Below are 14772 nucleotides of genomic sequence, written 5' to 3' on the forward strand. Positions count from 1 at the left end.
AGAGTAAGTACAGCGAGTCGACCCACTCACATGAGAAACACCCAATGGTTTACTCACCGATTGATTCTATAAAATACATTGCCTGATTGGGACATGTAAATACTTTGCGATCGTCCTTCGTTTCTATTCTCAGTTTGGCCGGAAACATCAGAGCAAAAGTGATCTTTCGCTGATGTAAGAGTTTCTTACATTCTTTGAACCTATTGTGTTTCTCTCTTGTCGAACTCGCAAAGTCCGGGAACAAGAAAATATTATGGTTCTTCCAAGAAAGCTTCCCTTTGCTCTTCGCCTGGCGCAACACAAGATCTTTATCGGATGATCTCAGAAAGCTGGCTAGGATTGATCGGGGCCTATTTCCCTCAGCATATCTGTGAGCTGGAACTCTGTGAGCTCTCTCGATTTCCAGCTTGTGGCCTGTTATGTCGAGCAGACTCGGGAAAAGCTTGTCTAGGAATTTCACCATATCACTGCCCTCCTCATGCTCAGGAATTCCAACAATTCTATTCTCAAGATCTTCAAGCTTTTCAAGGAGATGTTCCAAATCAACTTTGGTCGCGGGCAGATTAGCGGTTAATTCGCTCTCCGAAGACTCCAGACAATCGATTCATCTCTCAACATCAGTCACTCTTGTAACTAATTCAGAGAATTTTATTTCCATCGCCGTAATCGATTGACATATTACAGTGAGATCCTCCAAGTCAGCAAGAACTTTCGCCAAAATCACCGACATGTTGGACAACTGACACTGGATCACCTCTCCCGCCGCGCCATCCAAATCGAGTCCCCGGTCTGTAGGCCTGTCGGGGCTTTCATCCTCAACATGTAAGTGTTTTTTAATATCTCCAGAGCCCAAGGATTTTGACTTCTTTGCCATGTTTTGCCTCAAAGAGCAAATGTGTAACTGGGTGTATCAAATTTCACCAGATTATAACATGAAAATAATAAAAAATTTAGCAAAGTGCGCAGAGCTTGTCATTCACACATCTGCTTCTTGCATGGCATCACGTGACCTCTACCCAAGATTTTATTTTATTATTATGCATTTGGTCTCAGACATTTGGCTCATTGGTCACTTCCACCTGAGAGAGCCCCTCCCTGGTTCTGTATAGAACAGGAAGTTCTTGCCCCTATTTCACCATTGCAGAGCCTTTCTATCAAATTAATCGGAGAAGTTAAGTTATATCCCGTTATCTCGCATTTGAACTCGGTATGGACAAAAGTGTCCAGAGTGTTTAATTCAGATATTTATTTAAATGTTGCCTCGAGCATATGGCATGTTGGGCCTCATGTATTCAGATAGCCTAACACAAGTCGTAAAACCTAACTCAGCCCCCACACATTCCATGTCATAAGTTTTACTGATAAAAATCACGCCAAAATCAAACAAAGGGAGTCCAAAACAGACTACAAATCCATGAAGCCTTGCTCACTAAAGGATCGAACTCACAACTCCTATTGGATGAGGCACACAACAGAACGTCCCTCAAACATGACATCATCAGGAGTTGAAATACCTCTGAAATGTTTCGTGAGTTACTTCCAGCGACTTTGTTCACCGAATATAGACGTAGCTTTTTTTACTGCTCTCCGGTGCAACCTCGTGGCACAAGGAAGTAATGTCCGACTTGAAACTGTAGCCATACAATCTCCATCTCGCTGGACGAGTTGAGATTACTCTGTGTTCAACCAAACACTCTAACGGATCCGAAGGAGACCGCCGAGCAATTCGCATCTTCATCCGTTTGCCTACAGAAGTGAAGAGATTAAAGATTTCTCTTCCATCTTCAATCAAGTCGACATTTCTGAGTTCTCCGTCAGCCCGACGAGAATCAACAGCCGTACCGCCCGCCGACAATCAACAGCCGTACCGCCCACCGACAGAGCGAGGAAACGGCCTCCCGTCATCATCCGAGCCTCAAGGAACCGGGTCAAAGTTAAAGGACGGAGGAAAACACATTCTACCTGTGTCCTCATGCGATACAAGTAAGAGGTTTACGTCTGGGCAGAGATAGAATATTATAGCGTGTTATTCTTGTGTTTCAAGTGTTTCAATTATCTTTGATAATTATTAATTATTGCTAATAACCAAACTTGCTCCTAAACATAGCACAATACATTTACTGGAGTCCTATATGAGGTTTTAATGAGTTAGATCCAATTAATTAATTTAAATATTAATTAATAACTACAGAAATAATTATTAATTGTTTCTGATAGTAACACCGATCTAAACAACCAGTAAAGCCCTACATGCTGAACCCCAAATTATGCATCAACAAGTCCACTTTTTGCTGGTCAGAATGGATTGGGAGGGGGGTTACTACACTCAGTGACCTATATGTAAGTGGAGCATTGAGATCCTTTCAAAATTTGGTTCAACTTTTTGGGATTTGGGATTTGTTTTAGTTCTATAAGTATTTACAGTTGCGCCACCTGCGTTGTACTGGTTTTGGGAGTGGTTTACACCCCCCTAAAGCAGCAGATACTCTGGGAGTGGTGATTACTGCTTTTGGAAAAGGTCATGAGGCATCAATGTGTGTGATTAATTTATTATTTATTTTATTTATGTATTTGTTTTTTTTTGGGGGGGGGTAGTTAGGGTTAAATATTGATTCTGTATATATGTTTTAATTAAGATGAATCAATCAAAAATTTTATTAAGATGAATCAATAAAAATGTTAATTGCAAAAGAACTGACAATAAGTATGTGAAACTAGAGGGTATATATACTGTATATATTGAATGTTTGGCCTTGTTACAGACACACAAGGTGACACACACAGGTTTAAATGGCAATTAAAGGTTAATTTCCCACACCTGTGGCTTTTTAAATTGCAATTAGTGCCTGTGTATAAATAAACAATGAGTTTGTTAGCTCTCACGTGGATGCACTGAGCAGGCTAGATACTGAGCCATGGGGAGCAGGTAAGAACTGTCAAAAAACCTACGTAACAAGGTAATGGAACTTTATAAAGATGGAAAAGGATATAAAAAGATATCCAAAGCCTTGAAAATGCCAGTTAGTACAGTTCAGTCACTTATTAAGAAGTGGAAAATTCGGGGATCTCTTGATACCAAGCCAAGGTCAGGTAAACCAAGAAAGATTTCAGCCACAACTGCCAGAAGAATTGTTCGGGATACAAAGAAAAACCCACAGGTAACCTCAGGAGAAATACAGGCTGCTCTGGAAAAAGACGATGTGGTTGTTTCATGGAGCACAATACGACGATACTTGAACAAAAATGAGCTGCATGGTCGAGTTGCCAGAAAGAAGCCTTTACTGTTCCAATGCCACAAAAAAGCCTGGTTAAAACATGCCCAACAACACCTTGACACGCCTCACAGCAGTGACGAGACCAAAATAGAGCTTTATGGGCACAACCATAAACGTTATGTTTGGAGAGGGGTCAACAAGGCCTATAGTGAAAAGAATACCATCCCCACTGTGAAGCATGGTGGTGGCTCACTGATGTTTTGGGGGTGTGTGAGCTCTAAAGGCACGGGGAATCTTGTGAAAATTGATGGCAAGATGAATGCAGCATGTTATCAGAAAATACTGGCAGACAATTTGCAGTCTTCTGCACGAAAGCTGCGCATGGGACCCTAAGCACAAGGCCAAGCTGACCCTCCGTGGTTACAGCAAAAAAAGGTGAAGGTTCTGGAGTGGCCATCACAGTCTCCTGACCTTAATATCATCGAGCCACTCTGGGGAGATCTCAAAAGTGTGGTTCATGCAAGACGACCAAAGACTTTGCATGACCTGGAGGCATTTTGCTAAGACGAATGGGCAGCAATACCACCTGCAAGAATTTGGGGCCTCATAGACAACTATTACAAAAGACTGCATGCTGTCATTGATGCTAAAGGGGGCAATACACAGTATTAAGAACTAAGGGAATGCAGACTTTTGAACAGGGGTCATTTCATTTTTTCCTTTGTTGCCATGTTTTGTTTTATAATTGTGCCATTCTGTTATAACCTACAGTTGAATATGAATCCCATAAGAACTAAAAGAAATGTGTTTTGCCTGCTCACTCAAGTTTTCTTTAAAAATGGTACATATATTAGCAATTCTCCAAGGGTATGCAAACTTTTGAACACAACCGTATACACAAACAGATGATTGGAACAGGGAACATGTTATGAAGATGGGAACAGATGGCTGTGATGAGGGCAGTGCAACATGGGAAATGTAGTATGGGGCAAACTAACAACAGAAGACAATAACCATGTCAAAATAGAGTTCTTATGAACAGAAAGGTGACAAACTGTGACACCAACAGATTTAATCTGCAGGTCACATAAGCACACTTTCATCATGATGTTGATATCCAGTAATGTGTAAAGACTGGGTTTGTCTTTCCAACTCTGTTGTTTCATATGTTCTGAACGAGTTTTAGTTTTTAGGAAAATATTAAAACTGATTACATAAACATATGTTCACAAACATCGTTAATGTGAATGTAAAATGAAAATCCATGAAACTGAGATGGAATTGTTGTTTCTGCAGTTTTTATCTTTTCAAATATTTGTGTCATTTCAAATTAATTAATATGATTACATTAAATTTTTTATATATATATATATTATAATGCCTTAAAATAAAAGTAAAAATGTTATATTTTTCTGTCTACAATGACAAGTCTACTTGTTCTTTAAGGAGAACAGATTTTATAACATTTTATAAATAACAATTTATTTATAAACTATTATTTATTGTAAAAGAGGCCTGTAGGAACGTGAGTGTCAACAATATTTGCTAGAACATATGAACTTCCATTAATTTTTATTGAATGTGAAGAGATAATAAAAACACTGTCTCTTATATGTAAATGAAATAAAAAGCTGTATGTAAAAAAAAAAAAAAAAAAAAAAACACATTGCAGTTGAAACGGAAAGAATGACCTCTAGGAGAACAAGACTACTGAGTTATAAAGCTAATGCGGAGTTATAAAGCTGATGTTGAGGATTGTCGAGCAAACACACTTGAGCAAATTCACTTCAACACCAAATATGTAAAAAACAACTTTTAAAGATTAATTTGTGGTCATATGAATCTTCATTAGGTGCAAGGAGGTTATTTATTGCCATCTTAATGAATGGTTTCTGATAAATATTGCAAATAACGTTCCTTCTCATTTGTGTGAGACATCATCCAATCCAACTGTAACGATTTGTAGAGATGAGAGACGATGGATCTACACACAGGCTTTTTAATGTAGATGATGAAAAAAGGAGAATACAAACAATAATCATAGGAACATACAAAGAAACATAAGAACTGACAATAAGTGGAGTCGTGTGACGCCATACGAGAAGCAGACATGTGAGCGGCTAGCTCTGCGCACTTTGCTGTTTTTTTTTATTAATTTCATGTTATAACCAGTGAGATTTGATACACCCAGTTACATATTTGCTCTTTGAGGTAAACATGGCAAAGAAGTCAAAATCCTCAGACTCCGGAGACATTAAAAGACACTTACGTGTTCAAGCTGAGGCCTCTGGCAGCCCTGCGAGCCGGAGACTCGATTTGGACGGCACATCGGGAGATGAAATCCAGGGTCAATTGTCTAACATCTCGGTGATGCTGACGAAGGTTGTTGCTGACTTGGAGGATCTTGCTGTAATGCGTTGATCAATTGTGGCGATGGAAATAAAATTCTCTGAGCGGGTCACAAGAGTGACAGATGTTGAGAAACGAATCGATTATCTGGAATCATCAGAAAGAGAATTATCCGCTAATCAGCCCACATCCAAAACAGACTTGGAATTTATTAAGGAAAAACTGGAAGATTTTGAAAATAGGAATCGAAGGAACAATAATCAAATCATTGGAATTCCTGAGCGTGAAGAGGGCAGAGATATGATGGGACTTTTCCCGAGTCTGCTCGACATAACAGGCCATAAACTGGAAATCAAGCGAGCTCACAGAGTCCCGGCTCAGAGATCTGCTGAGGGAGACAGGCCCCGATCAATTCTGGCCAAATTTCTGAGATCATCCGATAAAGATCTTGTGTTGCGCCAGGCGAGGAGCAAAGGAAAGCTTTCTTGGAAGAATCACAATATTTTCTTGTTCCCGGATTTTGCGAATTCGACAAAAGAGAAACACGATCGTTTCAAGGAATGTAAGAAACTCTTACATCAAAGAAAGATCGCTTTTGCACTGATGTTTCCGGACAAACTGAGAATAGACACCAAGGATGGCAGCAAAGTATTTTTATGCCCCAAAAAGGCACTGGCCTTCATACAAACTATGGGTGAGTAAACCATTGGGCATTTCTTATGGTTATGTCCACTGTTCAGTGTCTCGGCTGTCTGGGGCACCCAGGTTATTTCTTTTCTTAAGTGTAAAAAATATGATATAGTGTTTCTTCAAGAGTCCTAAGTTTTCAGGATACAAAGTCAATTGGTCTAAATCCGAAGCTTTGGCTTTGACAGCATACTGCCCAGAAACAGCTTTCAAGCCGGGAACTTTCCAGTGGCCCAAACAGGGCATTAAGTACTTGGGCATTTTATTCCCAGCAAAATTGTGTGATTGAGTTAGAGTAAATTTTGACCCCTTAATAAAATGGTTTTCGAGCGATGTGGACAGGTGGGCTTCATTGTATTTATCTATGATCGGGAAAGTTAATGTTATTAAAATGAATTGTATTCCAAAATTCAATTACTTGCTGCAGTCTCTCCCCCTCTCTTATTTCAAGCAATTTGATAGCATAGCGAAGTCCTTACATTTACATTTCAATAAGTTACATAGGCCGTTTGACAAAGGTGGGCTAAGCCTACCCAAGATTTTATTGTTATTAACAATTTTTATTGATTCCATTCAACAAATTAAATAAACAGGGGGCCTGGGTAGCTCAGTGGTAAAGACGCTGGCTACCACCCCTGGAGTTCGCTAGTTCGAATCCCAGGGCGTGCTGAGTGACTCCAGCCAGGTCTCCTAAGCAACCAAATTGGCCCGGTTGCTAGGGAGGGTAGAGTCACATGGGGTAACCTCCTCGTGATCGCTATAATGTGGTTCATTCTCAGTGGGGCGCGTGGTGTGTTTAGCGTGGTTGCCGTGGTGGATGGCGTGAAGCCTCCACACGTGCTATGTCTCCATGGCAATGCACTCAACAAGCCACATGATAAGATGCACGGGTTGACGATCTCAGACACAGAGGCAACTGGGATTCATCCTCCGCCACCCGGACTGAGGCAAATCACTACGCGACCACGAGGACTTAAAAGCACACTGGGATTTGGGCATTCCAAATTGGGAGAAAAAGGGAAAAATAAATAAATAAATAAACATCACAGAAAATGCGCAATCAAATTATGTACAATTAAACCCTTCCCCCCGAACACCCCCACCTGACACAAACACACCGCAGTGATCATAAATATTTGAAAAAAAAAAACACAAAACACACACACACACACACACAAAAAAGCATATTTTCAAAAAACAATCAAATTGCACACACATATTTAAAACTAGAGATCCCTCTCCACTACCCCTCCCCAAAAGCCTTCCAAAAATGCCAAATATCTGCCCCATTTCCTATCAAATAACCCCAGATTTCCCAGCCTTCTATACATCCCTTCCTCAAAGGTCGCCACCCTCCCCATCTCCGAGCACCACTCATGAAATGAGGGCGCTCCAACCAACCTCCAACCCCTTAAAATAACCTGTCTGGCGTTCATGATGCTCGTTAGGACCCAACTCTTTATGTGCCGATTCTCAACGTCGATGACCACCCCATCACCCAAAATACAGAGTCTGGGCCAAAGTGAAAGCCAAGTGCCCAATACATCACATATAAGACTCTGAACTTTCAACCAGAACTCCTGGATCTCAGCACACCCCCAAAAGAATGAGTTATGTCTCCAACCTCTGACTGACATCACCAGCAGGTGGGTGTATCTTTAAGACCAATCCTATACAATCTGGAGGGGGTCCAATAAAATCGATGTAAAATCTTAAATTGCATAAGGTAAACCCTTGCATCTCTAGATGCAGACTTGACATTTTTAGGATCCTAGCCCACACCCCCTCCTCCAATGTCAAGTTTAGATCTTTCTCCCATAATTTTTTGAGAGAATTCAAAGTTCCGTCCCCCAGACTCTGAATTAGCAGGGAGAACTACACTGATGCCTCATGACCCTTCCCAAAAGCAGCAATCACCACTCCCAGAGTATCTGCCGCACTGGTGGGGTGCATGCCACTCCCAAAAACAGTGCAGAGTAGGTGGCGCAGCTGTAAATACTTATAAAACTGAGAACTGGGAATGCCAAAATGTTGAACCAAATTTTCTAAAGGTCTCAATACTCCACTCTCATATAGATCATACAAGTGTATTAACTCCCTCACAATCCAATCTGACCAACAAAAAGGGGACTTATTAATACATAGTTTAGGGTTCAGCCATATGCTCGAGGCTATATTTAAATAAATATCAGAATTAAACACTCTGGACACTTTTGTCCATATCGAGTGCAAATGCAAAATAACGGGGTGCAACTTAACCTCTCTGGATAGTTTAATCGAAAGGCTTTGCAGTGGTGAGATAGGGGCAATAACTTCCTTTTCAATACAAAACCAGGGAGGGGCTCTCTCAGGTGGAAGCGACCAATGAGCCAAATGTCTAAGACCGAATGCATAATAATAAAACAAAATCTTGGGTAGGCCTAACCCACCTTTGTCAATCGGCCTATGTAACTTATTGAAATTTCACCTGGGATGCTTACCATTCCAAATGAAGGACTTCGCTATGCTATCAAATTGCTTGAAATAATAGAGGGGGACATCTACAGGGAGACTGTAGCAGGTAGTTGAATTTTGGAATACAATTCATTTTAATAACATTAACCTTCCCAATCATTGATAAGTGTAATGAAGCCCATCTGTCCACATCATTCGAAAACCTTTTTATTAAGGGATCAAAATTAACTCTGACTAAATCAGACAAATTTGCTGGGAATAAAATTCCCAAATACTTAATTCTCTGTTTGGGCCACTGGAAGGCACCCGGCTGGAAGGCTGTTACTGGACAGTACGCTGTCAAAGCCAAAGCTTTGGATTTAGACCAATTGACTTTGTATCCTGAGAACTTGTAAAAGGAGTTAATAAATCTGTGGAGGCAAGGCATAGATCTAGTAGGGTCGGAGACTAATAATAAAATATCATCTGCATAAAGCAGAAGCTTATGCACCACACCTCCCGCAATCATCCCTGGAAAATCAAACCCCTCCTTTCTTATCGCGGCTGCTAATGGTTCCAGGGCAAGACAGAACAATAATGGGGAAAGAGGGCAACCCTGCCGGGTGCCCCATCCAGAGTAAAATAATCTGAAATTAACCCGTTTGTTTGTACCGCTGCTACAGGGTGTCTATAAAGTAACTTAATCCAACCAATAAATGTACTCCCGAACCCATACATTTCCAAAATCTTAAAAAGATAATCCCATTCTACCATATCAAACGCCTTTTCGGCGTCAAGTGAGATGGCAGCGACTGAAGATTGATCATTTGCTGCTGACCACATGATATTAATGAGACGCCTAATATTATCAGAAGAGTGACGGCCTCAAATAAACCCCACCTGATCTATATGTATAAGTGATGTCATAACTTTACTTTTTTATCGATTAGCCAGAATTTTTGACAAAATGTTTACATCTAACTGGATCAGGGAAATTGGGCGGTAACTTTTACACTCGCTTGGATCTTTGTCCTTTTTAAGAATCAGACTGATCCGGCTTGCGTCATGGTTGGAGGAAGCTTTCCATTCTTTAATGATTCCATATGAACTTATAAAAAAAGTGGAGCCAGTTCTGTAGCATAAGATTTGAAAAACTCAGAGTAAAAGCCATCAGGACCCAGAGCCTTGCCTGTAGGCAAGGCCTTAATTACCTCATCAAGCTCCTCCAAGGTTATCTCAGAATCAAGAGAATTTTTTTTGCTCAGTCGTCAGTTAAGGAAGATCTAATGGTTCCACAAAGTTCCTAATATCTTCATCAGTAGACGAAGACGTGGAACTATAGAGATCAAAGTAGAATTCTTTAAAAGCATTATTAATATTAATGGCTGAGGTAAATATTTCACCACCCGCAGATTTCACCGAGGGAAAGGTAGGAAAAGACTCTCTCTGCTTTATATATCTAGCCAAAAGTTTTCCTGCTTTGTCCCCTGACTCAAAGTATGACTGTCTTGCCCTGAATAACCAAAACTCCACTTTCCGAGACAAAATAGTATTATATCTATATTTCAATGGGGTCAATTCTCTGAGGCCATCAGATCACATACGGCACTTCAGCTCTGCCTCGGCACTTTTAATATTTCCTTCCAACTCCACAAGTTCTTGTGCTTTGGATTTTTTGGTGAATGATGCATACTGTATGATCCGAGCCCTAAGAACCACCTTAAGTGCCTCCCAAGCCACGCCCACAGAGGATACTGAGGACCAGTTGGTCTCCATATAAACATAAACAACATAAACAGTCTTTAACATTTGTTGGAAATCAGGATTTTGCAAAAGGGACACATTAAGGCACCAACTATATGATTTCTTTTTCTCTGTCTATGGCAACACCTCTAAACTCACCAGGGCATGATCTGAGACTAAGATATTTCCAATTGAGCAATCAACAACAGATGAAATGAGGGATTTGGATATATATATATATATATAAAAAAAAACTATTCTAGAATAAATCTTATGGACTGATGAAAAAAATGTATAGTCCCTATCAGATGGGTTCAAAAGTCTACAAATATCCATAAGACCAAGATTTTTACACATCCTGTGAAACGTTAACGTTACTCTAGGGGGTTTACACACTTTTGCTTCACTATGATCAAGGACTGAGTCCATCAAAAGATTAAAGTCTCCTCCCAATATTATATCATGAGGGGTGCCAGCAGTTTGCGGCATCATCAGCGTTAGGTGCGTAAATATTAGCCATAATCAACCTTTGCCCTTGAATTTCAGCTAAAACAATAATGACTCTCCCTAATTTGAAACACTATATCATATTTCTTACGTTTAAGAAAAGTAATAACCTTCCTTCTTTTTATGGGGTGCCCCAACCCATTCACATTCCATATGGAGAGAGATAGTACACTCATATTAACATTTGACATTTTGATATAGTAGAAAATATTAATTGTGTGTCAAAAACATAATTATACAGACCACATTCCTCATTAGTGAAACAATCAAATCCCGAACTCCCCCCGAACAAAAAAAAAACAGAAAAAAGAAAAACGTGCGCATTAACCCCGCGCACAAAAGCACCAACCGTGGACAATCCCTCTAAACTCAAAAGGTCCATGAATGCCCACGAGCCCCCACAACAACTTTGCCATCGGATTGCTAAATTTTTGAGGCAAAATTACATAACAGAGAATACTTTGTAAAATAAACCCCAGCCAATAGGAAGAATGAACACAAAGAATGTGTAGATTCATTCACAGAACTGTCTCAAAGGTGTGATCTTCCACAAAACAAATTCCAGCTGATATAAAACCGTTCAGATTCCTCAGACAGACAAATGAATGTTCAGTGAGCCAGCTGTTATGAGTTCAGCGGATGATGTAATCATTCCAATGTCCCGTAAAAATACTCAACAAAACAAACTCCAGCCAGCAGGAGGAATAAGCACGAAGAACGAACAGGTTATTCCACAGCTGTTCCAAAGGAGTGTTATTCAATAGAACAAGCTCCAGCCGCTAGGCGGAACCAATACAAAAAGAAACAAAACCGGCATCCCGGAGTCAATTCACTCAGAGGCTGCATAAAAGTATATACCATGACTTACACAATCCGTCAACTTTATAAAAGACATCCTTTGTGTGAGCATGTAGATATTTTGCGGTATAGTTTTGTTAGTTTCAACTCTCAAACTGGCCGGGAACTTCAATGCAAAAGTAATCTTTCGTCAATGCAAAAGTTTCTTTAAGGAAAAGTGTTAATCACAAAACAAACTCCAGCCGCTCGGCGGAGCCAACGCAAAAAAAAAGGAAACCAAAATGACGCCCAGCTTCCTCAAAAGCCAGAGTAAGTACAGCGAGTCGACCCACTCACATGAGAAACACCCAATGGTTTACTCACCGATTGATTCTATAAAATACATTGCCTGATTGGGACATGTAAATACTTTGCGATCGTCCTTCGTTTCTATTCTCAGTTTGGCCGGAAACATCAGAGCAAAAGTGATCTTTCGCTGATGTAAGAGTTTCTTACATTCTTTGAACCTATTGTGTTTCTCTCTTGTCGAACTCGCAAAGTCCGGGAACAAGAAAATATTATGGTTCTTCCAAGAAAGCTTCCCTTTGCTCTTCGCCTGGCGCAACACAAGATCTTTATCGGATGATCTCAGAAAGCTGGCTAGGATTGATCGGGGCCTATTTCCCTCAGCATATCTGTGAGCTGGAACTCTGTGAGCTCTCTCGATTTCCAGCTTGTGGCCTGTTATGTCGAGCAGACTCGGGAAAAGCTTGTCTAGGAATTTCACCATATCACTGCCCTCCTCATGCTCAGGAATTCCAACAATTCTATTCTCAAGATCTTCAAGCTTTTCAAGGAGATGTTCCAAATCAACTTTGGTCGCGGGCAGATTAGCGGTTAATTCGCTCTCCGAAGACTCCAGACAATCGATTCATCTCTCAACATCAGTCACTCTTGTAACTAATTCAGAGAATTTTATTTCCATCGCCGTAATCGATTGACATATTACAGTGAGATCCTCCAAGTCAGCAAGAACTTTCGCCAAAATCACCGACATGTTGGACAACTGACACTGGATCACCTCTCCCGCCGCGCCATCCAAATCGAGTCCCCGGTCTGTAGGCCTGTCGGGGCTTTCATCCTCAACATGTAAGTGTTTTTTAATATCTCCAGAGCCCAAGGATTTTGACTTCTTTGCCATGTTTTGCCTCAAAGAGCAAATGTGTAACTGGGTGTATCAAATTTCACCAGATTATAACATGAAAATAATAAAAAATTTAGCAAAGTGCGCAGAGCTTGTCATTCACACATCTGCTTCTTGCATGGCATCACGTGACCTCTACCCAAGATTTTATTTTATTATTATGCATTTGGTCTCAGACATTTGGCTCATTGGTCACTTCCACCTGAGAGAGCCCCTCCCTGGTTCTGTATAGAACAGGAAGTTCTTGCCCCTATTTCACCATTGCAGAGCCTTTCTATCAAATTAATCGGAGAAGTTAAGTTATATCCCGTTATCTCGCATTTGAACTCGGTATGGACAAAAGTGTCCAGAGTGTTTAATTCAGATATTTATTTAAATGTTGCCTCGAGCATATGGCATGTTGGGCCTCATGTATTCAGATAGCCTAACACAAGTCGTAAAACCTAACTCAGCCCCCACACATTCCATGTCATAAGTTTTACTGATAAAAATCACGCCAAAATCAAACAAAGGGAGTCCAAAACAGACTACAAATCCATGAAGCCTTGCTCACTAAAGGATCGAACTCACAACTCCTATTGGATGAGGCACACAACAGAACGTCCCTCAAACATGACATCATCAGGAGTTGAAATACCTCTGAAATGTTTCGTGAGTTACTTCCAGCGACTTTGTTCACCGAATATAGACGTAGCTTTTTTTACTGCTCTCCGGTGCAACCTCGTGGCACAAGGAAGTAATGTCCGACTTGAAACTGTAGCCATACAATCTCCATCTCGCTGGACGAGTTGAGATTACTCTGTGTTCAACCAAACACTCTAACGGATCCGAAGGAGACCGCCGAGCAATTCGCATCTTCATCCGTTTGCCTACAGAAGTGAAGAGATTAAAGATTTCTCTTCCATCTTCAATCAAGTCGACATTTCTGAGTTCTCCGTCAGCCCGACGAGAATCAACAGCCGTACCGCCCGCCGACAATCAACAGCCGTACCGCCCACCGACAGAGCGAGGAAACGGCCTCCCGTCATCATCCGAGCCTCAAGGAACCGGGTCAAAGTTAAAGGACGGAGGAAAACACATTCTACCTGTGTCCTCATGCGATACAAGTAAGAGGTTTACGTCTGGGCAGAGATAGAATATTATAGCGTGTTATTCTTGTGTTTCAAGTGTTTCAATTATCTTTGATAATTATTAATTATTGCTAATAACCAAACTTGCTCCTAAACATAGCACAATACATTTACTGGAGTCCTATATGAGGTTTTAATGAGTTAGATCCAATTAATTAATTTAAATATTAATTAATAACTACAGAAATAATTATTAATTGTTTCTGATAGTAACACCGATCTAAACAACCAGTAAAGCCCTACATGCTGAACCCCAAATTATGCATCAACAAGTCCACTTTTTGCTGGTCAGAATGGATTGGGAGGGGGTTACTACACTCAGTGACCTATATGTAAGTGGAGCATTGAGATCCTTTCAAAATTTGGTTCAACTTTTTGGGATTTGGGATTTGTTTTAGTTCTATAAGTATTTACAGTTGCGCCACCTGCGTTGTACTGGTTTTGGGAGTGGTTTACACCCCCTAAAGCAGCAGATACTCTGGGAGTGGTGATTACTGCTTTTGGAAAAGGTCATGAGGCATCAATGTGTGTGATTAATTTATTATTTATTTTATTTATGTATTTGTTTTTTTTTGGGGGGGGGGGTAGTTAGGGTTAAATATTGATTCTGTATATATGTTTTAATTAAGATGAATCAATCAAAAATTTTATTAAGATGAATCAATAAAAATGTTAATTGCAAAAGAACTGACAATAAGTATGTGAAACTAGAGGGTATATATACTGT

This window comes from Myxocyprinus asiaticus, chromosome 26, assembly GCF_019703515.2.
Source record: "Myxocyprinus asiaticus isolate MX2 ecotype Aquarium Trade chromosome 26, UBuf_Myxa_2, whole genome shotgun sequence".
Taxonomy (NCBI): Eukaryota; Metazoa; Chordata; class Actinopteri; order Cypriniformes; family Catostomidae; genus Myxocyprinus; species Myxocyprinus asiaticus.